Raw genomic sequence first — 24,697 nt, 5'->3', positions numbered from 1 at the left:
TCTCTTCAACAAATGGTGTTGGGAAAATTGGACAGCCACATGCAGAAGAATGAAACTGGACCATTTCCTTACACCACACAGAAAAATTAGACTCCAAATTATTGAAAGACCTAAACGTGAGACGGGAGTCCATCAACATCCTAAAGGAGAACACAGGCAGCAACCTCTTTGACCTCAGCCACAGCAACTTCTTCCTAGAAACATCGCCAAAGGCAAGGGAAGCAAGGGCAAAAATGAACTATTGGGATTTCATCAAGATAAAAAGCTTTTGCACAGCAAAAGAAACTGTCCACAAAACCAGAAGACAACCGACAGAATGGGAGAAAATATTTGCAAATGACATAGCAGATAAAGGGCTACCAAATCTATAAAGAACTTATCAAACTCAACACCCAAAGAACAAATAATCCAATCAAGAAATGGGCAGAAGACATGAACAGACATTTTTCCAAAGAAGACATCCAAATGGCCAACAGACACATGAAAAAGTGCTCAACATCGCTCGGCATCAGGGAAATCCATATCAAAACCTCGATGAGATACCACCTCACACCCGTCAGAATGGCTAAAATTAACAAGTCAGGAAACAACAGGTGTTGGTGGGGATGCGGAGAAAGGGGAACCCTCCTATACTGTTGGTGGGAATGCAAGCTGGTGCAGCCACTCTGGAAAACAGGATGGACGTTCCTCAAACATTTGAAAATAGAGCTACCCTACAACCCAGTAACTGCACTACTGGTTATTTACCCCAAAGATACAAATGTAGGGATCCGAAGGGGTATGTGCATCCCGATGTTTATAGCAGCAATGTCCACAATAGCCAAACTGTGGAAAGAGGCAAGATGTCTATTGACAGATGAATGGATAAAGAAGAGGTGGTATATATACACAATGGAATATTATGCAGCCATCAAAAGGAATGAGATCTTGCCATTTGCAATGACGTGGATGGATCTGGAGGGTGTTATGCTGAGTGAACTAAGTCAATCAGAGAAAGACATGTATCACATGACCTCACTGATATGAGGAATTCTTAATCTCAGAAAACAAACAGTATTGGTGGAGTGATATGGGGTGGGAGGGATGGGGTTGCAGGGTGATAGACACTGGGGAGGGTATGTGCTATGGTGAGCGCTGTGAATTGTGCAAGACTGTTTAATCACAGATCTGTACTTCTGAAACAAATAATGCAACATATGTTAAAAAAAAGAAAAAGAAGAAGATAGCAGGAGGGTAAGAATGAAGGGGAGTAAGTGGGAAGGGGAGATGAACCATGAGAGACGATGGACTCTGAAAAAGAAACTGAGGGTTCTAGAGGGGAGGAAGGTGGGGGGAAGGGTTAGCCTGGTGATGGGTATTAAAGAGGGCACATTCTGCGTGGAGCACTGGGTGTTATGCATAAAGAATGAATCATGGAACACTACATCAAGAAGTAATGATATAATATATGGTGATTAACATAACAATTAAAAAATTTTAAAAAACCAACCAACCAAACAAACAATCCCTATGCTCTTTTCCAGAATGGTTGCACCAGTTTGCATTCCCATCAATAGTGAACAAGTGTTCCTTTTTCTCCACATCCTTGCCAACACTTGTTGTTCCTTGTGTTTTTAAGTTTAGCAATTGTGACAGGTATGAGTTGATATTGCATTGATGTTTTGATTTGCATTTCTTGGAATTTAAGAAACAAATGAACAAAGAAACAAAGAGACCAAAAAACAAAAACAAAAACACAAAAACAAAAACCCAGACTCTTAAATACAGACAGCAGTCTGGTGGTTACCAGAGAGGAGGTGGGTGGGGGATGGGTGAAAAAGGTGATGGGGACTGAACAATATATAGAACTGTTAAATCACTACACTGTACACCTGAAACTAATATAACACTATATATTAATTATACTGGAATTAAAAAAATAAAAACCACAAACAAATAAAACCACTTGACACTTGAGCACTTTGCCCTTCTTCCTACAAGTCCTTCTTCCCATGCTCCCAACACTGAACCCATCAGATGAAGATGAGGGGTGAAGGAAGGAGTAGAGAAGTTAGTTGAATAAAAAAGAAAATCAAGTTCTTGCCTCTCTTTCCCCCAGCCAAATCTGTAAGCTCTCAGGGAGGCCTGAGCGGAGCCAGAGAGGAAGAGCATGAAATCAGATTGGAGGCCGAATTTTAGACTAAGAGTGTCCTGGATTTGGTAACATAGTAGCAGGAGATCTGATGGAGACGCTCCCCAGAGGTCAGTAAACTAGGTAGTACAGGGTGTGTTTGCAAGCAATGGTGGTAGAAAAATAAAACTGTTTCTGATTATACCTGACATGATTCCACCCAATCATAAACCAATTCCCCAGATAATCAGAGAATACCATCAGCTCAGCTTTATAGAGCTAGCTTATTAAGTTGTCAGGAATTGCTTGGGTTTTTTGTTTTGTTTTGTTTTATAGATTGATTTATTTATTTGAGAGAGAAAGAGAGGATGCAAGTGGGGGGAGGGGCAGATGTGGGAGGAGAGAGGAATGCAAGAGAGGCAGGGGAGAGAGAGAGGGAAAGACTCTCAAGCAGACTCCCCTAAGAGTGTGGAGCCCAGCGTGGGGCTCGATCTCATGACCCTGACACCATGACCTGAGTCGAAATCAAAGAGTCCGAGCTTAACCGACTGAGCCAACCAGGCGCCCCAGGAATTGCTCGCTTTTTAAAGATGAAAATGCTGATGATGCAAACATTGTACGTGTCTTTTACAGTCAAGGTGATAAGGACCTAGAAAAGACACAAGGAAATCACCACGGCTCAGAGTGTGATTAAATACAAGAAGACCTTCAGGAAGATCCCTGCAATCAGCCAGAATGTTCAGTACTTTTTGGATATTTGTTGGATTTCATTTAGAATGTTTTTCGATTTGCTACTTTATTGTTTGGTGGCAAAAGCAAAATAATTCCAGCTCTTCAAAATGGAGAGGTTTTAATCCAAATTGCAAGATAGATGAAATTATTGAAGTGATTTTGAAACTATTACATTACCTCTGCTGAAATAGAACTCGAGCCAAACGTAAGATCACCAGAACACCCAATACAAAAGGTTTATGTCTTATCCATCCGTGTCACACGGGGTCTGAACTTTTCAAGAATGCATGTAACTCCATACTGACACAGATAGTTTACCCTTCCTTTCAAGTTCATATCATGACACCTATGAGCAATTGTGGAAATGGTGTTCCTCTGAGGAAAATTGAATCTACAACTACAGGTATTTAGCCACACCCTGGCCTCCAGTGGTCATATCTGGAAAAGCACTCTGGCTGATTTGGGTTACAGATCACCTATATAACATCTTGTACACTATTTCAAGGAGAACGAGAGCTATATCTCCTAGAATGTTATGGGACAGTTATATTTACCTATATAAGACTTCCCGGTACATAACACAGCTGCCTGGAAGCATGACAACTCTAACTTTGAGGCTCCTGATGGGGTGGGCCAAGAAAGCAGCCAAAACACATTAAAAAAAATATTCTGCAGTGGACACAGACATCTAGGACACTGGAAAAACCAAATGTGGTTTTTGTATCAAGTTTGGAAGGAGTGGTGTTCATTCTTGGTACCAAACATTTTATATCTCATTTTAATACATTTAATACTCATTAAGAATAGACTGAAAATCTATCTGTGCTTTAAACATCCTTAAAAATATAGTGGTACATATTTTACTCTTACATTTTTGCACTTAATTTAACTTAGTTTTCAACGGTAGTGGTTTTAAGTTTTTTTGTCCTATTAAGAGTAAACTCCAGAGGCAAAGAAATCTTTGAATTTCTATGGGAAACTGCAGCTTATTTCATGCTTTTCATTTAGGTCTGTTAGAAACATTTTCTCAAGCTGTTTAACTACTTAGTTGCATTTTTGTTACTTAAAGATCTTCCATATTTTATTTAGTAATGACAGCTGTTATCAGCCAGTCTCTGTTTACCAGTGAATGACTACTAATACTGCAGAAAACAATTGCCTCATGAGGGTACAACCACTCACTTTTCAGCATCAACCTGCATTGTCTTAGCTCTTCTGTTTATATAGTATTTTAAAATTTTCTTGCAAAAGATTGCTACATCTAGTTCTCGGTAGATAGGAATTTTCTCTGAATGTACTTCTGATTCATATCAGAAGAAAATTTTATATTTGTTGTAAAATATAAGAAGCAGCTGCTAAAACTGAGGGCAAAGTAATAGTTCCCAAACGAGCTGATTTCAGAATTACCTGAGGGAATTTTGAGAAACAGCTTTCCTGTATCCTGCCCCAGTTGTACTGAACTAGAATCTCTCGGGCTAGAGCCTAGGGATCTCAAGCAAAAACACAAAACAAAACAAAACAAAAAAACCCCAAAACCAAAACCAAAAAAAGTGGTTTAGGGAACCACTGTTTTAAAGTGAATGGCGATAGCGAATTTGCTCAAGTAACAGACCTGTAAGTTCTCATTTTCACGTGCTAAAAGGTCAAACTTCGAAACTCTGGGAGAAACAAAGGAGTATTAGGCCCTGTGCAATTAGACAATAAAGCAGCAAGTTAGAAATGAAACAAAATGACTGCAGAATTGTCAGTTAATTGAAGATTTGAACCATAAAGCTACAAGTCCTCTAAAATAAGACATACTTTATGTAATATCCAAGTGTTTTCATTAGAAAAAAAGTAAGAACTGTTCCTCACAAAAGTAATTCTTTGCATTAGATATACTTTGGACATGGTATATGTGTCTATATGTCTATGCATACACAAAATATCTGTATATACTTTGTTACATGGTATTCCTTTTGGTGTTCAAAACAGTGAGAGAGAGAAAGGGAAGTTTCAGGTATCTTCATTCTGAGACTCCCAACTTCTTCCTGTGGTTGCAGAGAATGGGAGTCAAGGACCGGAAGTCTGTGCTGATCTAGTCCAATAGCTGACAAGTTTGAGAGGCAGGACTAACAAGTTAGGAGATAGTGTTAGCAGTCATAGCTCATATTTTTTTAAGGTGACAGGAAAACATAATGCATTTATTGTAAATGCTCCAAGTAAAGCTTTGCAACTTAAAGGGGAGCTTTATATATCTAGAAGACACTTTGAGGTTAAACCCTCATTCCTTAAAGGATTACTTAAGATAACAATAGTATATAAATTTGTAGGTTGGGAGAGATGTTTAAGTGCATTTAGTTTACTTCTCTCATTTTATAGATGAAGACCCTAAGGCTCAGAGAGTTGTATGGTTTGCCTAGTGATTCAAAGCTAATATGACCAATTTGAAGGAAAAGGACATCTTTCCTAACCTATTTTTCTGTAATTATGGATTTGTTAAAAAGAGTAAAGTACATTGATGAGTGATTTATGTTAGTTCAATTTGCTAGTATTTTAAACTTTAATTTTACTTTTTGTGTAACGGTGAAATATTTTGTAATACTTTGGGGTTTTTTTTTAAGATTTTATTTATTTATTTGAGAGAGAGAGAGAGTGAGCAAGCATGAGCAGGGGGAGGGGCAGAGGGAAAAGGAGAAGCAGACTCCCTGCTGAACAGGGAGCCTGAGGTGGGACTCCATCCCAGGACCCTGGGATCATGACCTGAGCTGAAGGCAGATGCTTAACCAAATGAGCCACCCAGGTACCCCTGTAATACTTCAAATCAAAGTAATGTCTTTCTTTCTTCAATAATTTATTGTAAACTGAGACGAAGTTGATTTTTGCTTAAAAAGGATTCCACCCTCCCCCCAAATTAAAATTTTGCCCTCTTCAGCTGCTCACTAATGATGATGTTTTCAAGGGAACAGCAAACGTGAAACATTTTCCTTTAGTTTCTTTATAAAATTGAACTAGTTTTACTTTGTTATTATGGTAATGGGCAGAAAATTACATAAATCAATATTTTGAGGGAGCTTTTTTCCTGGTTGATTTTAAATCATTGTTCTGCCTGAAAAGTTTTAATCTTTAAATTCTCCCCAAATTATTACATTCATCAGTATCTGATTACTGCATTGTGGATATAAAAATGTACTGAAGGATAGGAAATGGATTCTATGTGCTTTTTATAACTCAAGAAGTTAATGAATGTGGCAACATTTTAAAGGTGATAGCAAAAATGTTCTGCCCTATAATCAAAATACTGTCTTTATACTTAAAGGTCATCATTTTCTGGCACTATGAAATTCTTATATGAAGATGTTAAAATGGAAATATACCATAATAGTTTATAAAATATTTTCAGTATGACTATAATCTGAAAATATGAAAAAAAACTTGTCGTCCCTGACTTAATTAGTTCTAAGAAGACTGGGTAAAAGGTTTGTTATGGTCAGATGGGAAATAAGTCTCTTCTGTCTCATCATGAATTTTTCTGAGTCTCTCTCCTTCCACCGATGAAAAAGAAGTGTATATAGCCCTTGAAATTGTCACTGAAAAGAGTGGCATTTTGGGGATGAAGTTAACACGGCGGAAGGTAAAGGAGAATGGAGAAAAGCTGTCTTGTTGACTTTGTGTTGCCCTGAATCAAATCAAGTCTAAAGCTTGGTCTCTTTTTGTTTCTACTTACTACAGCCAATTAGTGCCCTTTATTTTTTATTTTTTTTAATTTAAAAAAAATTTTTTAAATTTTATTATGTTATGTTAATCACCATACATCACATCATTAGTTTTTGATGTAGAGTTCCATGATTCATTGTTTGCGTATAACACCTAGTGCTCCATTCAGTACGTGCCCTCTTTAATACCCATCACCAGGCTAACCCATCCCCCACACCCTGCCCTCTAGAACCCTCAGTTTGTTTCTCAGAGTCCATAGTCTCTCATGGTTCGTCTTCCCCTCCGATTTCCCCTCCTTCATTTTTCCCTTCTTGCTCTATTCTTCTTCTTCTTCTTCTTCTTTTTTTAACATATAATGTATTATTTGTTTCAGAGGTACAGGTCTGTGATTCAACAACAGTCTTACACAATTCACAGTGCTCACCATAGCACATACCCTCCCCAAGGTCTATCACCCAGCCACCTTTTAAGCCACATTGTGGTGGGTTTCCTGTGCTTATAAATTAACCTCTTAATTGACAGATTATTTCAAAATCTCAAATTGTTCTATATGCTGCTGTCATTGGTGCCACATTTTTCTATGGACTTTTGTCCAATGATGTAATGTTGTGAAGCCTGAGCTATGTAAGTATATCCATTTAGGAGTCAAATAAATAAACTCTAGGTATGAAAACAACCTCAACAGGATTATTACAAAATCCCTAGGAGTATCATGGGGAATAAATCTTAATGCCTTTTAACTGTTTTATGGTTTACACCACTGACATGCAGCATCATGACCAGTTTTAAAGATGAGAGCAGATAAATATGACTCAACAGAATAAATTCACATCCATATCTACTACAAAGTAATTTTCTAAAAATTATGTTTGCGTATAAAATCTAGTTGCTTTCTTCAGAAAATGGATCTTTTATCTGGAAACATAGTAGTATGGGAAGATTTGTCAAACTTTCTTTCTTTGTGGAAAGCTTGCCTACCCATATATGACCCTCATGAGATAGTTGGAAAAGTTAGTAGAGATGGACAGTCTAGGTCATTGACATAAAGCCATCTTTTTAGGGGTCATCTACATTTGTCTTTTAGAAATTGACACATGTGTCTGGTTACCAGTTGGTGTAGGGAATTTATGGGTCAAGATGCAGCTTGGAACACACAGTCTTCCTGAAACTTCAATGTCACCTCACCACTTGGGTTATAACCACTCTCTTCTCTGAAATGCTAGTGATTTATGTGTTATGAACATCGGGTCTATTCTCAGGACAGAATAGTAAGTAGTACAAGCTATCCATGGAAAACAGATCCTTCTTATTATTTTCTTACTTCTCTTGATGTTATAGGCTCTGATATGATTCCTACAAGTTTCTAATAAGCGCTTGTGAGGTCTTCCAGGCTTCTTCCTCCTCTCTCCACTCTCTCTTCAGTCCCCGGCCCTCTTCAGCTACCCTATGGCAGTGATTTATCCTATTTTGATCCATTACTGAGACTTATTTGAGCCTACTCCAGAGTTTTGGTACATTTTGGAGATGGAGAACTGGAGAACTGGCGATGGTTGTGGGGCCTTCAAAGTGATTATTTACATGAGTTATTGAGCAGAGCTTGATACCTAAGCATTTAATGCTATTGAGCAGAGCTCAATAACTCAAGTGTTATTGAGTGTGGGGATAGGGAATGATTTCCTGAGGGAAGAAAGGATTGAAACCTAAATTTGATTTAAGATCAGTGGATGAAATCCAATGGGATAACTATAAGCATAGAATGATATCTCTTTCTCAAAAATCCTCTGATCCTGAACCGTGCATTTGTGTTTGAACTCTAAGATGAAGGACTAGAAAGGAGAACAAGAACATCAAATGTCCTGTATTTGTATTTTCTTGGGAGAAAATGAATGTAATATAATAATAGTATTGATGCTTATGGCTTCTACTGTGAAAGGGAACTATGTTAGACCTTTGTCCAATGAGTAGGAGAATGTTTAGGCTTCATGAATAAAGGTCATTAGCACCTTTAATCTTAGCATTGGCAGTCTTGATACATACATTAGCAGGCACGGGTGGTATTTTAAGTAGACACCACCAAGGGCATTTGGGGAGTAATGAAAACCTAAACAGTAATTTAACCCGGATATACAAAAGGAATGGAAGAAAGAATAGAGTTCATTTTGTGCTTGTGAGAATTGTGTTTTTGCAAACATGTGAAACAACACGCAGGGATTTTGCAGAGGGTAAAATGAAATAATACTTACAGATAATATATGTGGAATACCTAATGTGTACTGGGCACTGGGCTAAATTCTTAACATTTCATATTACAATAATCCTGTGAAGCAGGTGCTAAAATTATTAATTAAGCAGATGCTTAACCGACTGAAACACCCAGGCACCACAGATTTTTATTATTTATTTTTATCAAATTTTTATATAATCTGAACACAAGTCCTGGTTGTGTATATGAATTGTCAATATTCCGTCCCATTCTGTGATTGTCTAATCATTTTCCTAATTATATATTTTAAACCACAGAAGTTCAATATTTTGATGTAGTTCAAGTTACCAGTTTTTTTTTCTTTTAGTGATTTTTTTATGATCTCTCTCTGCCTAAAAAATCTTTACCTGTTCAAATTTGTGAATCTATTCTCCCATGTTTTCTTGTAGGGGCTTTTAGATTTCACATTCAGTTGTACATCCCAGCTTGAATTATATTTATTTATTTTATTCTGAAAACTATGCATCAGGATTCATTCCTGCCCATATATTTATCTAGCAATGCCAAGAACATTTATGAAAAACTGTCCTTTCCACGTAGGCACCTTTGTAAAAAACTCAATTGTACATATTTGGCTCACATCTTGGGCTTCTATTTTGTCTCATGGCTATATGTATCTGTCTGCAAGAACAAACATGTTAGCTACGAATTAAGACAGTTTTACTTCTATGTTCCAAACCTTAGGCATATTATTCTTTTTCTCGCTTTATTCAAAGTTTGGGCCTTCTGGTCTGGCATTGACTAGGATTGCTAACAGCAAACATCCTTGCCTTTTTTGCAGTCTTTGGGAAAAATGCCCATTTTTTACCACAAGGAGTAATGCTGTTAGCTGTAGGCTTTATATAGATGCCCTGTAACATTGTTTTCTTCTATTCTGAGTTTTCTGGAAATTATTATCATGAATGGGCATTGTCATGAATTTTTTTCATGTTTTTTCTCCTTTACTTTCTCATTTAATATGTTAACAGCGTGGATTGCTTTGGTTGATTTTCAAATGTTAAATCATCCTGTTACTCCTGGGGTAGCTCCACTTTATTATTACACATTATTTGATTTATAATTCATGAGATTCTCTTGCTAATATTTATTCAAAATATCTTTGTTTATGGTTCTGGAGGATATCTACTTGTAAATTTTTATGTGATTTCTTTTTATGTTTTGTTTTTGGTGCTCTGTTGGCCCCATAAAATGAGTTGTGTGATCCTTCCTTTTATATTTTCTGGAAGAATTTATATGCTGTTGGGATTATTTCTTCGGGGAAACAATTTTGTACTGAGATTTTCTTTGTGAGAAATTTGTTGATTATGTATTTATTTTTTTTAAAGATTTTCTATTTCTCTGGGTATCCTTTTAGTAAATTGTGATTTCCAAGGAATTTGTCCATTTTATTTAATTTGTTGGATTGGTTGGCCATAAATTATTTAAATTTCATCTCATTATTCTTCTTAAATTGCATAGGATCTGCAAGATCTCTTTTATTCTTGTTAGTCTTAATTTGTATCTTCCTCAGACTTGCTAAGGATTTATCAATTTTCATTCTTTTTAAAGAATCAATTTTTCCTTTTTGATTTTTTCTGTTGTTTTTCCTCTTTGCCGCTTGATTTCTTTTTAATTTTATTTTATTCCTTATGCTTTGAGTTTATTTTGCTCTTCTTTTACTGTCTTCTTAAGGTGGAAATGTGGATAATTAATGCTTTCATTTTACCTAAGCATTTAATGCTAAAAGTTTCTCTTTAACCAGTGTTTAAGCAGCATCCTACAAATTTTGACATGCTGTATTTTCGTTATCATTCATTTTCAACTATTCTATGTACTCTCTCATGATTTGTTCTCTGACCGATGTGTAGGATTTTGTGGATTACTCATTTAAGTCTATGTCCAGAAATTATACACTGTTGGTTTTAAGAATTTCAAAGGTTTTTGAGAATGATTGTGGTCCATGTTGTTAAAATTCTATGTGCCCTTGAAAAGAATGTGTTTGTGAACGCCGTCGAGTATAGCGTTCTATAAAGAGCAGTTAGGTCAATGTAATTGGTAGTGTTTAAATTGTCTAAATACTCGCTGATTTTTTTAAAAAATCCTATCTTAAGTAATAGGTTAACCAAATTTTGCTTACAATTTCAAGAGTCTGGGGGCACCTGGGTGGCTCAGTCGGTTGGGTGTCTGCCTTGGGCTTGGGTCATGATTCCGGGGTCCTGGGATCGAGTCCCACGTCGGGCTCCCTGCTCTGCGGGAAGCCTGCTTCTCCCTCTGACCCTACCCCGCTTGTGCTCTCTTTCTCTCTCTCTCTCTCTCTCTCTCACTCTCTCTCTCTCTCAAATAAATAGATAAAATCTTTAAAATAATAATAATAATAAACAATTTCGAGAGTCTGGTCTCATGAAAACACACACCTGAATGGTGATTAGGAGATGATGTGTCCCCTGCAGCACCAACTAATCCACTGTTGCAGGCTCTTGCAGATACCTAGTTGCTAACAGAGAAGGCCTGACTCTGTCAAGGTTGCTTTCCCCAGGAAGGCAGGGGCTTCGTCTGTGGTACTTGGTAGTGCTGTGACTACCTGTTCATCATTTAATGGACTCTGGTCAGATGATTTTCATAATAGCCTCAGAAGGTAGTTTCAGGAGGATCCCCGCTGAGAAAACCAGTCACTGGATGCCCAGCAAGTTCACTAATTTGCTCTCCATGAGCGGCAAAGTAGAACCGCAGAGCAGTTCCGGGAAGGTGAGGAGCCAGTTAGCAAACCCGTGTGACGGCTCTTGTCTGTACCATCAGTTGTGCTGGAAACAGATTTGTTTACTCTTTAACCCTTGAATAATGAGAGAAAAATGTACCACATTTTGCCCAATGGTCTGTCATTTTATTAATTTGATTTAGAAGTTTTCTTTACGTCTGTGACTACATATGGGGAGGACGGCTGGGGGTAGAGAAAGGCAGACAAATGTTCAGTCTTCCATTGAAAACCAGCTGCTGCCTGACTGGAAGTAAAAAATACTTGGCTAATCCTTGCCAACAACCTAATGTCCACTAGTGAAAAGCAGATCGTTTCTTTGTGTCAGTACTGACACTTTTGTTTCCAGCCTTACATTTTGTATGTCAATCTCAGGGATTTTCAATACGTTTTGCAACAAGAAAAAATGTCCCTGGTAAACCCGAGCAGTTTTATAAAATTCCCCATGAGAAAATATGGTAATTTATAACCGGTCAAGCCTGTGTGCTTGAGGTTCTCTGAGAGATCTCTAGATGTTAGAAGATGCTGATGGAATGTGATTCTTCCCTTAACACTTAGTCACTTTAAATAGAAGTCATTCTAAATATACTGTGACCTTAATTAAAAAATATATATATATTCAAAACATATTGAATATAATGAAATATAATAAGGGAGGGAAGGAAGTAATTGATAATTACTGACAAATTAATACATTTTTTAACGTCAAGGCAGAGAGCAGAGTCTGTGCCGAGCACTGTGTCCCAAGCCCAAAATAGTCCTGTAGGATGAGCAGTGCTAGCCCAATGCAGAGAAAATGAAACTGAATTTCAGATAAAGTCAATACCTGCTCTAGGACTCTCAGCTCATAAATGCAAAATCAAAGATTCCAATCAAACTTTACAGTTTCAAAGATTATAAGAACTCTTCCTCTGTGACATTTTACCTCCTGACTTTTCCTTCCTAGGTTCAGGGGCATTATTAGGCATTGTACTGTGTTAGGCAGTGTTACATTTAATTTATTTAATTGTAATGCAACAAAAATCTAGTGAAATTTTGAAATTCAAATAATTTCTCCAGAAGAAATATTCTCCCTAAGAGTGTCTGTAATGTTAAAATGTAACAAAAACTATTGACATAATAGTGACATACTTTGTTTTAAATTGAAGTAAAGCTGACCCACAAGGTTACATTGGTGTCCAGTGTACAACATAGTGATTTGGCAACTCTATCTGTTATGCTACGCTCGCCACAAGTGTAGCTACCGTCTGCCAATGACATACTTTTAAACTGCAGGATGGAATTTTAATCAGGGACAATTTATAAATTATCTCTTTCCTGCAAAAGATGGTGGCTTTAACTTTTTAAAACCCTTCTTATTGACTACCTATTACTTCCAAATTTTTTTCATATTTTCGCATTGTCAGTTAATAATCTGAAATCACTGTTCTCATAGTTATTTAATGTGTTCTACTTTTAATGGATTCGTTACTCATCGCTGGTCATTTATATAATTCCTAAGCATTTATTTTCATTGGCTGAATTCTATTTTTAATTGAATTTTAAATTTTGAGATAGTTGTGGGTTCACGTGCAGTTTTAAGATAGAATGCAGAGTGATCCCATGTATCCTTTATTTTTTTTTAAAGATTTTTTATTTATTTATTTGAGATAGAGAGCACGAGAGGGGAGGGTCAGAGGGAGAAGCAGACTCCCTGCTGAGCAGGGAGCCCAATGTGGGATTCGATCCCAGGACTCCAGGATCATGACCTGAGCCAAAGGCAGTCGATTAACCAACTGAGCCACCCAGGCGCCCTCCCATGTATCCTTTAACCAATTTCCCCCAATGGTAACATCTTGTAGGACTACAGAATGGTATCACAACCAGGGTATTGATGTTAATACAGTCAAGGTATAGAAAATTCCCATCACCACAAGAATGCCTCATGCTGCCCTTGTAGAGCCACGACCCCCTCCCTCCTGCCCCCTCCTCTCTTTAACTTCTGGCAACATAATCTACTCACCATTTCTATCATAATGTCATTTCAAGAATACAAGAAACATCAAGTACTCCTCCTCCCAACTTTCTTACATGTTCTTTAGATTACAAGATAATGACAGAGGAGAGCACAGCTTAGTTGAGAATGGATTGCAAAAACCATTTTTAGTTACAACTTCTATTGAGATACTTGTAGACTCACATACAGTTGTAAAGATAATACAGAGAAATAGCTTGTACACTTTTCCTAGTTCCCCTCAGTGGTGACATTTTACAGAACTATAGTATCATATAATAACCAGGATATTCACACTAACACAATCCACCAATATTCTGCAGATTCCCCGAATTTACCTTGTACTCGCTTGTGCACATGCGTGCATGCATGTGTGTGTATCTGGGTGAATGTGTCAAGTTCTGTACAATTTTACCCAAGTGCTTGGTGCTTATTCAGCTTTCTGAATAAGTAAGTGTATGTTTTTTTTGCAAATTTGGGAAGTTTTCAGCAATTATTTCTTTGAATACTTTCAAAGCTCTATTCTCTTTCTCCTCCCTCCGAGCCTCTGATAACATGAATTTTCAATATTTTGTTTTTGCCGCACAGGTCTCCGGGGCTCTGTTTTTTCTTGTTAATCAGTCTATTTTGCCTATTGTTCAAATGGGTATTTTTTATTGTTCTTTAATTGATTTGTTCTTTGTTCCCTCCATTATGGTGTTTAGTCCATCAGTTGAGGGCTTCTCCCCCACCCCCAGCTTCTGCACTTAAATGCATACAATTTCCCTGTTTCTTCTTTATGCCTGTAGTTCCTTCCTGAAACTTTGTATTTCTTTACTGAGACTGTCTAGTTTTTCATGTTTCAAGCATGTTCATAACTGCTTGGTGAAACATTTTATGTTTGCTGCTTTAAAGTGTTTGTTGGATAATTTTAACATCTCTGCCCTCTTGGTGGTGGTGTCTATTGATTCCTTATTCATTCCATTTTCGATTTTTCCGGTTCTTGGTATGGTAACTAATTTTTTATCAAAGCATGAGCATTGGGCATATTATATTATGAAGCTCTGGGTCTTACTTCAAATCTTGTATTTTAGCTGGCTTCCTCCGAGGTTGCTCTTGCAGGGGAAGGGCGGGCTTTTACTGCTGGGGCTAGGTAGAAATTCAGATTTCCCACTTGGCCTCCATTGCCATAGGAGGAGGTTGGCCCTGGTTGCTGCTCAGTGTGGGAGGACTTCCGGCTTCCATTAGGCCTCCACTAATACCTCCGTTGCTGGGAGTGTTAGGGGACCCTCGTTACTGCTTCCCCCATGTTCTTTCCTGACCTGGGGGCCAGGATGTCTACCGGTGAGTGGTGATGAGAATCCCGAATGTCCCCCAGGCCTCCTCGGACACTATCACCATGTCCGGGGCAATGACTGCCCTGTTTCTGCCTTCTAATTGTATTCAAGTGTCAAGTTTTAATGCCCAAAGAACTTCTTTTCATCTAAAAATTTTACTAGAATGGATCTCTGGGTCACTCATTCTGAAAGATTTTCCCCAGGCACATAATTCGAATTTTCAATATGTAGTTTTTAGGAGTTCTTTTTTTGTGTGTTTTTTTGTTTTGTTTTTTTTTGTTTTTTGTTTTTAGGAGTTCTTTGGGTGAGAGTGGGATGCTATGGTTTTTATTAAATTTTTTGTTCCATTGCTCATTTTTCCCCCACTTGGTGCCACTCTCATCTGTCCACCTTCTATATCTACCACTTTGTTTATTGGCCTTTGGATCAGTTTCTTCATTTCTTTCTTTCTTTCTTTTTTTGAAAGACATTTTTTTTAGAGCAGTTTTACCTTCGTAGCACAACTGACTGGAAGATATGGAGATTTTTCCCACCCATATATATCATCCCCATGATCAACGTCTCCCACTGAATAGTACATTTGTGACAACTGATGAACCTACAATGACGTATCATAACCACCCAAACTCTACAGTAGGGTTCACTCTGGTGTTGTGCTTTCTTCCTTTTTTTAAAGATTTATTTATTTATTCCAGAGAGCGGGTGGGAGGGGCGTGGGGAGATGGGCAGAGAGAGAGAAGAGGGGAAGCAGACTCCCTGCTGAGCCCTGCCACAGGGCTCCATCCTAGGACCCTGAGACTGTGACCTGAGCAGAAACCAAGAGTTGGCAGCTCAACCGACTGAGCCACCCAGGAGCCTCAGGTGCTGTGCATTCTATGTGTTTGGACGCATGTATAATGACTTGACTCCATCGTACAGTATCATACAGAGTAGTTTCACTGCCCTAAAAATCCCTTGTGCTTAATTAATAAATCCTTCCCCTGACACCCCCAGCAACTACTTATCTTTTTACTGTCTCCATAGTTCTTGCCTTGTTCAGAATGCCATGTAGTGGAAATCATACCGTAAGTAGCATATTCAGATTACTTCTTTTGTTTACTAATAGGCATTGAAGGCTTCTCCATGTCTTTTCATGCCTTGATATCTCATTTCTTTTTTAGCGTTGAATAATAGTCCATTATTTGAAAGTACCACATTTTATTTGTACATTCATGTACATACAGACATCTTGGTTCCCCCACATTTTGACAATTATGAATAAAGCTCCATAAACATCCACGTGCAGTTTTTCATGTGGACATAAGTTTCCAACTCCTTTGGGCACATACCAAGGGAGACTATTGCTGAATCATATGGTAAAAGTGGATTTCGTTTTGTAAGAAGTCTCCAAACTGTCTTCCAATGAATTCCCACTATCAATGAATGAAAGTTCTTGTTGTTCCACGTCCTCGCCAGCATTTGGTGTCACCAGTGTTCTGGATTTTGGCCATTTTAATAAGTGTGTAATGGTATCTCATTGTTGTCTTCATTGCTTTTTGGCTTTTAACATTTTCTTCCCTACATCTCCTGCTTCCTTTATGGTCTGTTCATTTTATTTGTTCTTGTGTTCTGTTTTGTTTAATCCTCATGCTGAAATGATTTTTATGTTTTTAAATAAACTTATTATTCTAGAACAGTTTTAGACTTACAGAAAAATTAGAAGATAGTACTGAGATTTTCCATATGTTCCAAACTTAGTTTTCCCTACTATTAGCATCTTGCATGAGTATGGTGTTTTTGTTACAGTTAATGGACCAATATTGACACATTATTATTATTAACCAAAGTCCATGCTTTGTTCCAATGTCCTTTTTCTGTGCTGGGATCTCCTCTGGGATTACATTTAATCATTGGGTTTCTCAGACTTTCCTTTTTTGGGGGGTGACCTTGATGGTTTTCAGGGGTACTGGTCGGGTCTTTTGTAGAATATCTCTCCTTTAGGGTTTGTCTTATATTTTTCTTCTTATTGGACAGGATTATAAATTTTAGGGGAGGGGAAGACTACAAAGGTTTAGTGCCATTTTCTTCATAACAAATCGAGTCCATACACTAAACATGATGTTATTATAGATGTTAGCCTTGATCACCTAGCTGAGATAGTGTTCGCCCATTTTCTCAGGTAATGTAGTTACTCTTTGCCTGCCCCTCCACTCTTTTTCTCTTTCTGATTTGTTATTATTTTAAATTTCCATCACTTAAATTTTTTCTTTTACCTTGTTGATTTATTTTATTAGTATTATTTTATTCTATTAAACTTCTATTTTTTATTTTTTAATTTATTTTGAAATATTTTACAATTTCTATTACAATTTTTACAGTTTTTATCTGCTCTGTGGTTAAATGTTAATGACATGCTTTCATTATACATAGGGATGTTCTTTTCCCTGTTTTCTTTTTTATCATAATGACACTGCATGAGAGTGTGCTGCAGACCTTTTCTGTTACACATTTAGAGGTAAAATAGCCATATTGTATTTTTAGGAATGAGGGATGAGCAAGGGTATTTCCTGCGGTTTCACCACCCTAGGTCCCCCTCCTCCATTGTTTCACTGACAAATTACAAGTATGGTCTCCACTTTCTGAATACTTCCTCCACAATTCCCCACCCACCTCAGTCCTCCCTAGCCCTTACATGAATCTTCACTTTCCCTTGCTCTGATTCACCTTGATCTGCTCAAGTTGGATTCCATCCAAGCAGTATCTCCTCAATGCTGAACACTGACCTGAAAAGGTGCTTTATTTGCAGGTTTCTAGATTTCGTAGAACTCAGACTCCCAGATAACTTTATCATTTGCAGACATTCCCAAAGTTCCTCGAACTCCCACCCAAAATGATGGTTACCATGTGCCCTCCAGCTTTTGCTGCTGTTTTGGAGGATGGACTGAGAGGGTTTACAGTGAATACATGATAATGACCTGGAATTTTCTGTGTTTAAGCTCATTCACAAGGCTCTTTGCTTTCCCTCTACTTTCTCTAGTATGGCTTCTGATATTGAACAGGTAGTTTAGTTGCTGCCAGTTTGTCTTTACCCATTTTTATTTTGCTTTTTTTAAAATTGAAATATAATTGACATATAATATTGTGTAAGTTTAAGGTTGTATAACATGTTGACTTGATATATTTATAATTTGCAAATATGATTACCACCATAGCATTAACTAAAACCTCTATGACATTACATAATTATCATTTATTTTTTATGATGGGAACAATTAGATCTAGTCTCTTAGAAACTTTGAAATTTATAATACGATATTGTTGATGACAATCTCTATGCTGTGTATTAGCTCCCTAGGACACATTTATTTGCTAATTCCAAGTTTGTACCTTTAAAAATATATTTTGGGGGTTCTTGAAGATGTCTTCTCACTTCAATTGTGTTTATGAAAGAATTTCAAGAGGTTCAAGTACCATTGTTTCAGCAACCCTACTTGTTCAAATATGACTCCAGTCTTTCTCACTCTCTTCTGCCTACCTCTATGTAGCCCTATGGTGAACAGAGTTTTATATAGCATTTTAGTTACTTATAATTATAACCCCTGTCATCTTTCCATCTATCTCATTATTGTCATCTTGAATAAAACAGAATATCAGGATCTAGCCCAATATGATTTCAAAAAAATACCTATGGGTACCTGGGTGGCTCAGTCAGTTAAGTGTCTAATTCTTGATTTCAACTCAGGTCATGATTTCAGGAGTGTGAGATCAAGCCCCATGTTGGGCTCCACACTGGGTGTGGAGCCTGCTTAAGATACTCTCTTTCCCCCACCCTGTGCTCCCCCCTTCACTAGCATGTGCTCTCTCTAAAAAAAAAATAATAAATAAATAATATTTAAACTATCAAAACTTTAGATTAAAATGAAGAAAAATCTTTGTGACCTAGGGCTAGGTGAAAAGTTCTTAGAATTGAAACTAGAAGCACAGTCCCTAAAAGAAAAAGTTGACGAATTGAGCCACATCAAAATTTAAACTTCCGGGGGTGCCTGGGTGGCTCAGTCGGTTAAGCATACAACTCTTGATATCAACTCAAGTCTTGATCTCAGGGTCGTGAGTTCAACCCCTGCATTGGACTCCATGCTGGGCATGAAGCCTACTTAAAAAAAAGAAAAGAAAAGAAAAGAAAAAAATTTATAGAAATTGTTTCTTCCTTCAAGTATGCATACATGTGCAAAGATAATTAAGATGTGTGATAAGCACCTTTAGCAATTTGAGGAAATAAGCAAAGTAAATACAGAGGCAACAGTATACTTATGTATTTGTTTATTTATACTTTAAAGCTCCTTCCAAAATGAATGTGAGGAGGCGGGATTATAATTTTTCTAATTAGGTTGCACCTTTCTCTGTTTCGAGTTTGCTAAATCGCATGAATTTGGGTTACATAAAAAAAAAGATGAAGTATATAGTCCCTTTATACTTAACATGCTAGATATTTTTGTTTCTTTTTCTTTTTTTCTCCTTTCCCCTTACTTGCCTTTGCTCTTTCTATGTTTTTCTCTTTTTCCTCCTTCTTTATATCTCCTCTTGTTAGAAGGGACTTGACTGATATATGATTAAAGATGCTTCAAATATAGTGTAACATAAAGCTTGGGGGGAATAAAAAATGCACTGGATGACAAAATAGGGCTCCAAATCTATCCTGGTGGATTGTATCTGCTAAAAATGAAATTCAACAGTACTGAATGTGAGAAAGAAAACTGGAACATGCAGCCAACTGCATAAAATTTAAAAAGAGAGTAAAAGTTTCTCAACAGCACTGTTTTAGTAAGCAATGACTATAATTTTCATCAACAATCTGAAATGACCACTAAATTGCTAAACACCCTGAGCTTGCAATGATTAAGGGAAAATTAAGGACAAAATCTCACACTTTCATCAAGAATGCAACTGTGATATTCTTTTTAGCTGAAGGGATGTTCAAGTATTGTGCTTATATATAAGGCTCTACTTAAACACGGTTATTCCTGCCAGATGTGTTCTACTTGGTGACATTAGAATGAGGATGGTACACAAACACTTTTGATATAAATCAATGCCCTGTTTGAGGAAGACAAGCGTGCTTCCCTCAAATATTGATAGTGTTATCATGAAGAAGAATCATATAAAGTCCCTAGTGGAGGAATTACAAAGCTTGGGTCCGTATGAGAAAGAGTTCAGAAGAATATGTAAGACTTGCACAACAATCAGACAAAAAACAGTATGGTCGGGCGCCTGGGTGGCTGAGTTGGTTAAGCGACTGCCTTCGGCTCAGGTCATGATCCTGGAGTCCCGGGATTGAGTCCTGCATCGGGCTCCCTGCTCGGCAGGGAGCCTGCTTCTCCCTCTGACGCTCCCCCCTCTCATGCTCTCTGTCTCTCATTCTTTCTCTCTCAAATAAATAAATAAAATCTTTAAAAAAAAAAACAAAACAGTATGGTCTGCCCCAAGTGGTGGTGAGGCATCTAAACCACATTCAGGTGGTCATTTGGTAAAAATTCTAGAGTACTTTATATTCTCAAAATGACTGGATTGTATGCCTTTTAGAATCTCTTCAAATTATGAATGCTGGTAATTTTATGAAAGATCCATATCACCCTGAAGAAATAACAAGCATTATTCCCAGCCAACTTAAATTCAAATAAAACCTTTAAAAAGGAAATGATTTATACTAAATTACCATTGAGATTATAATTGTGAAACTGTTGAAAATATAATTTAGCCACTATTAGCAGTGTGCTCTAGTGAGATCATTAAAACTAAAATATAATTCCTAAAAACAGGAAAAAATATTATTTAGAGGTTGGAGTGTGTGTTACTGACCCCTTGCTAGCTCACAACTTTTTATTCATCAGTAAATAAATCCTGAATTGGTCTTTCTATTCACATTTAAAATAAGACTCATGGAGATGTTTTTCTCAATTGGGAGTAAATTGATTGAAATAACATCACAGAATTCTTTTTTGCAAACCATAACAAAATGGTCAGAGTAATTTAAAGATTTTATTTATTTATTTATTTATTTATTTATTTATTTATTTATTTTAGACGCACAGACAGAGAGAGAGTGCAGGGGGATGGGCAGAGGTAGAGGGAAAGAGAGAGGGTCAAACCAACTCCGTAGTGAGCACAGAGCCCGATGTGGGTCTCGGGTCTCAATCCCAGGACCTTGAGATCATGGCCTGAGCCAAAATCAAGAAGAGCTGGAAGCTTAATGGACCAAGCCACCCACGCCCCCGTAAAATGGTCAGAGTAACTTAAAAAACAGCAATGATTATCAAAAATACTCCAAAACAACAAAAAGAGTGGCAACAAAAGGTAAGTAGCATAATCTAATGTAATCAACTATAAAAACTGTTGCTCTTGCTTTAAAGCAAAAATTAAGAAAAATCTGAAGTAGGGGAAGGTGCTGTATGGATTGATTGCTGCTCCTCCTTCCCCATAGTAGCCGTAATGAAAAGTCAATAAAACCCTGCAAGATGTCACAGAGAGAGAAAAACTGACTAGATCTCTTTTATTGTTTTCTTTCCTGAAGGAGTAGTAAAGACGGTGGCTGCTGGGAGAAAAGTGTGAAAGGGGGAAATGAACCTGGAGCTAAGGTTCTTTGGTGGAAATAAAGCTTCCAAAAACAGACACTAAATTAGGAACCAGGAGCACATCTCATTCTGAAAATGGAGTCTCTCCTGTTAAGGTAATGAGTGCTGGTAAGGACATTTAGCAAAATAGCAGGACCCCCGATTTTCAAATGGTAAGCTCGGTTTAGTGCTATTTCTTCCCTCACATTTCCCTGAGTCATAGAATAGTCGATAGAGCAGAAATCATGTAGCTCTCTCAAACTCTGTCTGTGAACAAAAAAACCCAAAATCCAGGTAAGAAGAGAGCAGGCAAAATGTACATGGACAGAAGGCTACGCTTTATAAAAAATAAAACAACCGTATCATCCAAAGGGGAGAAAAAGGACAACATTATGCAATGACCAATCTTGTCATATGGCAGAAAATCACTCAATCTAGAGAGGGAACTCCCACGGTCATTTAATATGTGGAAATGAATAAGAATGTGAAATCTTTTGAAGAAGAGCTCAGAAATAAGGAGATAAAACAGTTATGTGATGTGCGAGACAGAATGATGACCCCTGAATGATGTCCATGTTCTAATTGCTGGATTTTGCGAGTAATTAAGTTACTCTGACCATTTTACGGGGGCGTGGGTGGCTTGGTCCATTAAGCTTCCAGCTCTTGATTTTGGCTCAGGTCATGATCTCAAGGTCCTGGGATTGAGATCCGAGACCCACATCGGGCTCACTCACTCACCTCACATGCCCAGAGAGATTTTGTAGGTGTGCTTCAAGTTAAGGAGTTTGAGAAAGGGAAGTTATCCTGGATTATTGGAGTGGGTCCCATGTCATCCCAAAGGTCATCACAAGGGAAGGAGGGAGGAAGGAGAATCAGAGTTGGAGGAAGAGAAGGATTTAGAGATGCTATGCCACACTGGCTTTGAGGATAGAAGAAGTTACCACAAGCAAAGGCATGCCGGTGGCCTCTAGAAGTGGAAAAATGCAAGCTAACATTCCCCGCCATTGCCTCTAGAAGGAAGACAGCCCTGCTGACCATTTAAACTGACCTACAGAACTGTAAGAAATTTGCATTTTTTAAGCCACTAAGCTTGTGGGAATTTGTTAGAGCAGAAAGAGAAAACTAATGCAAAGAACATGAGAGAAAAATTTCACACCTTAAAAAAAAAACTGAGGACCAAGTAAACATTGTTAAATTTTAAAAAAAACATCAGGGAAAGGAACAGACACTGCTGAAAGTTGATTTACTAAAAAGAAGGTGAGGTAAGGGATAACTTTTATCAGTACATATGAGCACAGACCAAAAGATTGAACAGATTAAGAAATAAACAAGGCAAAGAGAAACCAGCCTAGGGATAACCTGGTTCCTGGAAGAAAACATCCAACAAATACATACAAAATTTTGAAAGCATGACCTAATTTTCTTTAAAAGTTCATGGGCATTGGTAAGCATTCTCAAACATGGAACATAAACTCTTTAATAATGAAGTTAAAATGAATTTTATGGTTCAGTTTTCCGAAAGATGGAGATGTACTTGTTCATATTCTTTCTGTTAAGTACAACTAAAACACCTGGATACTATATAGAATGAGCATATGAAGATTTTGGAAGGTGGAGGGAAAGGGGCAGACTGGCTGGGACCTTAGGATCCAAAGAATAACACGGTGGTGGGTTCTCAGAATTTTCTTTTTGCTGCAAATATCTCTGACTTGGAGCTAAAGAAGCCAGTAACCTAAAAATGCCAACAGATGCATACAAGAAAGCCCCAACCAATGCCTGCTCTCCTTAGTGAACAGATTAGGAAAAGGACAGCCTAGCAAGACCAAAAACTTTTAAATATCTACTCTACCCAGTCAAACACCACAGAAAAGCATATGACCCCATCTCCGTGTACTACCACCAGCCAACATCAAGTGTGAAACCCAGACTTTCACCTCATCATGCTGGAACTAGCCAGCCAAACCTACTAGTTGGTGTCAGAGACAGTCAAGTAGGGAGCAGGATTTTATCTCTGTCAGCAATGAAGAGTATCCCCCTCAACCCTTCAATAACAGTGGAAACCATGTGATTAACCTGTAACTCCAGAAAAAAAATCGGTCCTCTTTAAGATATTCAAGGAAAGAGAATGCCACTCATTTCATATCCAGCAAATTCAATTTTCACAAATAAGGGCCACAGACAAACTATCATGAACACACAAGAACACAGGGTATACTTTTTCCATTAGCATTTTCTGATTAGACTAAATATAGAGAATGCTCTTGAGACAACAATCAGAATTACTAAAAATATATATGTATATATTGACATAAAGTCATAGAACCTCTAGAAGTGGCCATTAAATGTGTTTTCACTCACAAAACTAAAATTTAATGATAATGATGAAAGAGACAATATAGGATGTGATGCCAGTAGTAAGGTGGTAAATGTTGATAGCTGGTTTCTGGGAAGAAAAGCTAATTTGTGTTTGCTGATTTCTCTGGTATAAATGTTCTCTTTATAATCAATTTCAGGCTACCAACTTGAAGAATCTCCTGCCGGTAAGAGATGGGACAATTTGCACATCTATAGAAATAATAACAGCAATAAAACCAAAGCACATCAAATGTGTTTATTCCATGAATTCATTATGATACTAAAAAAATGAAACTCCTCTCCCCCCAACTTAATTGACCACCATTAGAAGATAATATAAAGAATTAACTCATTTTGAAAACTTGTTTAAAAAAAAGAAATAAGCATTTATTCTGCCTTTCTTATAAAATCAGTACCTAGGGGAAAACAAAATAGCAGATGAGGAGAGGTGGATCTTTATAAAAAACATTCCATCTTATACATGAAAAAGGAATAATTTAAAATGTTAACATTGTTTTTTTTTTTAGATTTTATTTATTTATTTATTTGAGAGAGAGAGAGAGAGATAGAAAGAGCACAAGCAGGGGGAGAGAAGCAGACTCCCCGCTGAGCAGGGAGCCCGATGCAGGGTTCGATCCCAGGACCCTGGGATCATGACCTGAGCCAAAGGCAGACGCTTAACGACTGAGCCACCCAGGCACCCCTAAAATGTTAACATTTTGTGATCCCTCATAAAATAGGGATCTAATACCGATCACTAATCACCGCTAACATTACAAGGGGAAGCAACATTAGGTATTGACATTAAGTACTTCCTAAAGGAAGTACAATGTACCTCCTGTGAAATAGTCCTGCAAATGCTAGATCTAACTATGAATTTAGAATAAATATAGGGGAGAGATGAACATGTTGAA

General features: G+C 37.4%; 1 long non-coding RNA gene across 3 annotated transcripts in view; it reads left to right on the top strand.

Annotated features, from left to right (window-relative positions):
• Positions 1–24,029, top strand: part of LOC112809615 (uncharacterized) — a 115,048-nt gene extending 91,019 nt beyond the window's left edge. For all 3 annotated transcript variants that reach the window (XR_003204625.2, XR_012374946.1, XR_012374947.1), the window contains 2 exons: positions 21,389–21,544; positions 23,942–24,029. This is a non-coding gene — a long non-coding RNA (uncharacterized lncRNA). The remainder of the gene's footprint in view (positions 1–21,388; positions 21,545–23,941) is intronic.
• The last annotated feature ends 668 nt before the right edge of the window (positions 24,030–24,697 follow it).

Source organism: Callorhinus ursinus, unplaced genomic scaffold, assembly GCF_003265705.2.
Source record: "Callorhinus ursinus isolate GAN/ISIS: 27379988/994484 unplaced genomic scaffold, GSC_fseal_2.0 scaffold42, whole genome shotgun sequence".
In the NCBI taxonomy this organism is placed as follows: Eukaryota; Metazoa; Chordata; class Mammalia; order Carnivora; family Otariidae; genus Callorhinus; species Callorhinus ursinus.
This window is presented reverse-complemented; position numbering and strand designations above follow the sequence as displayed.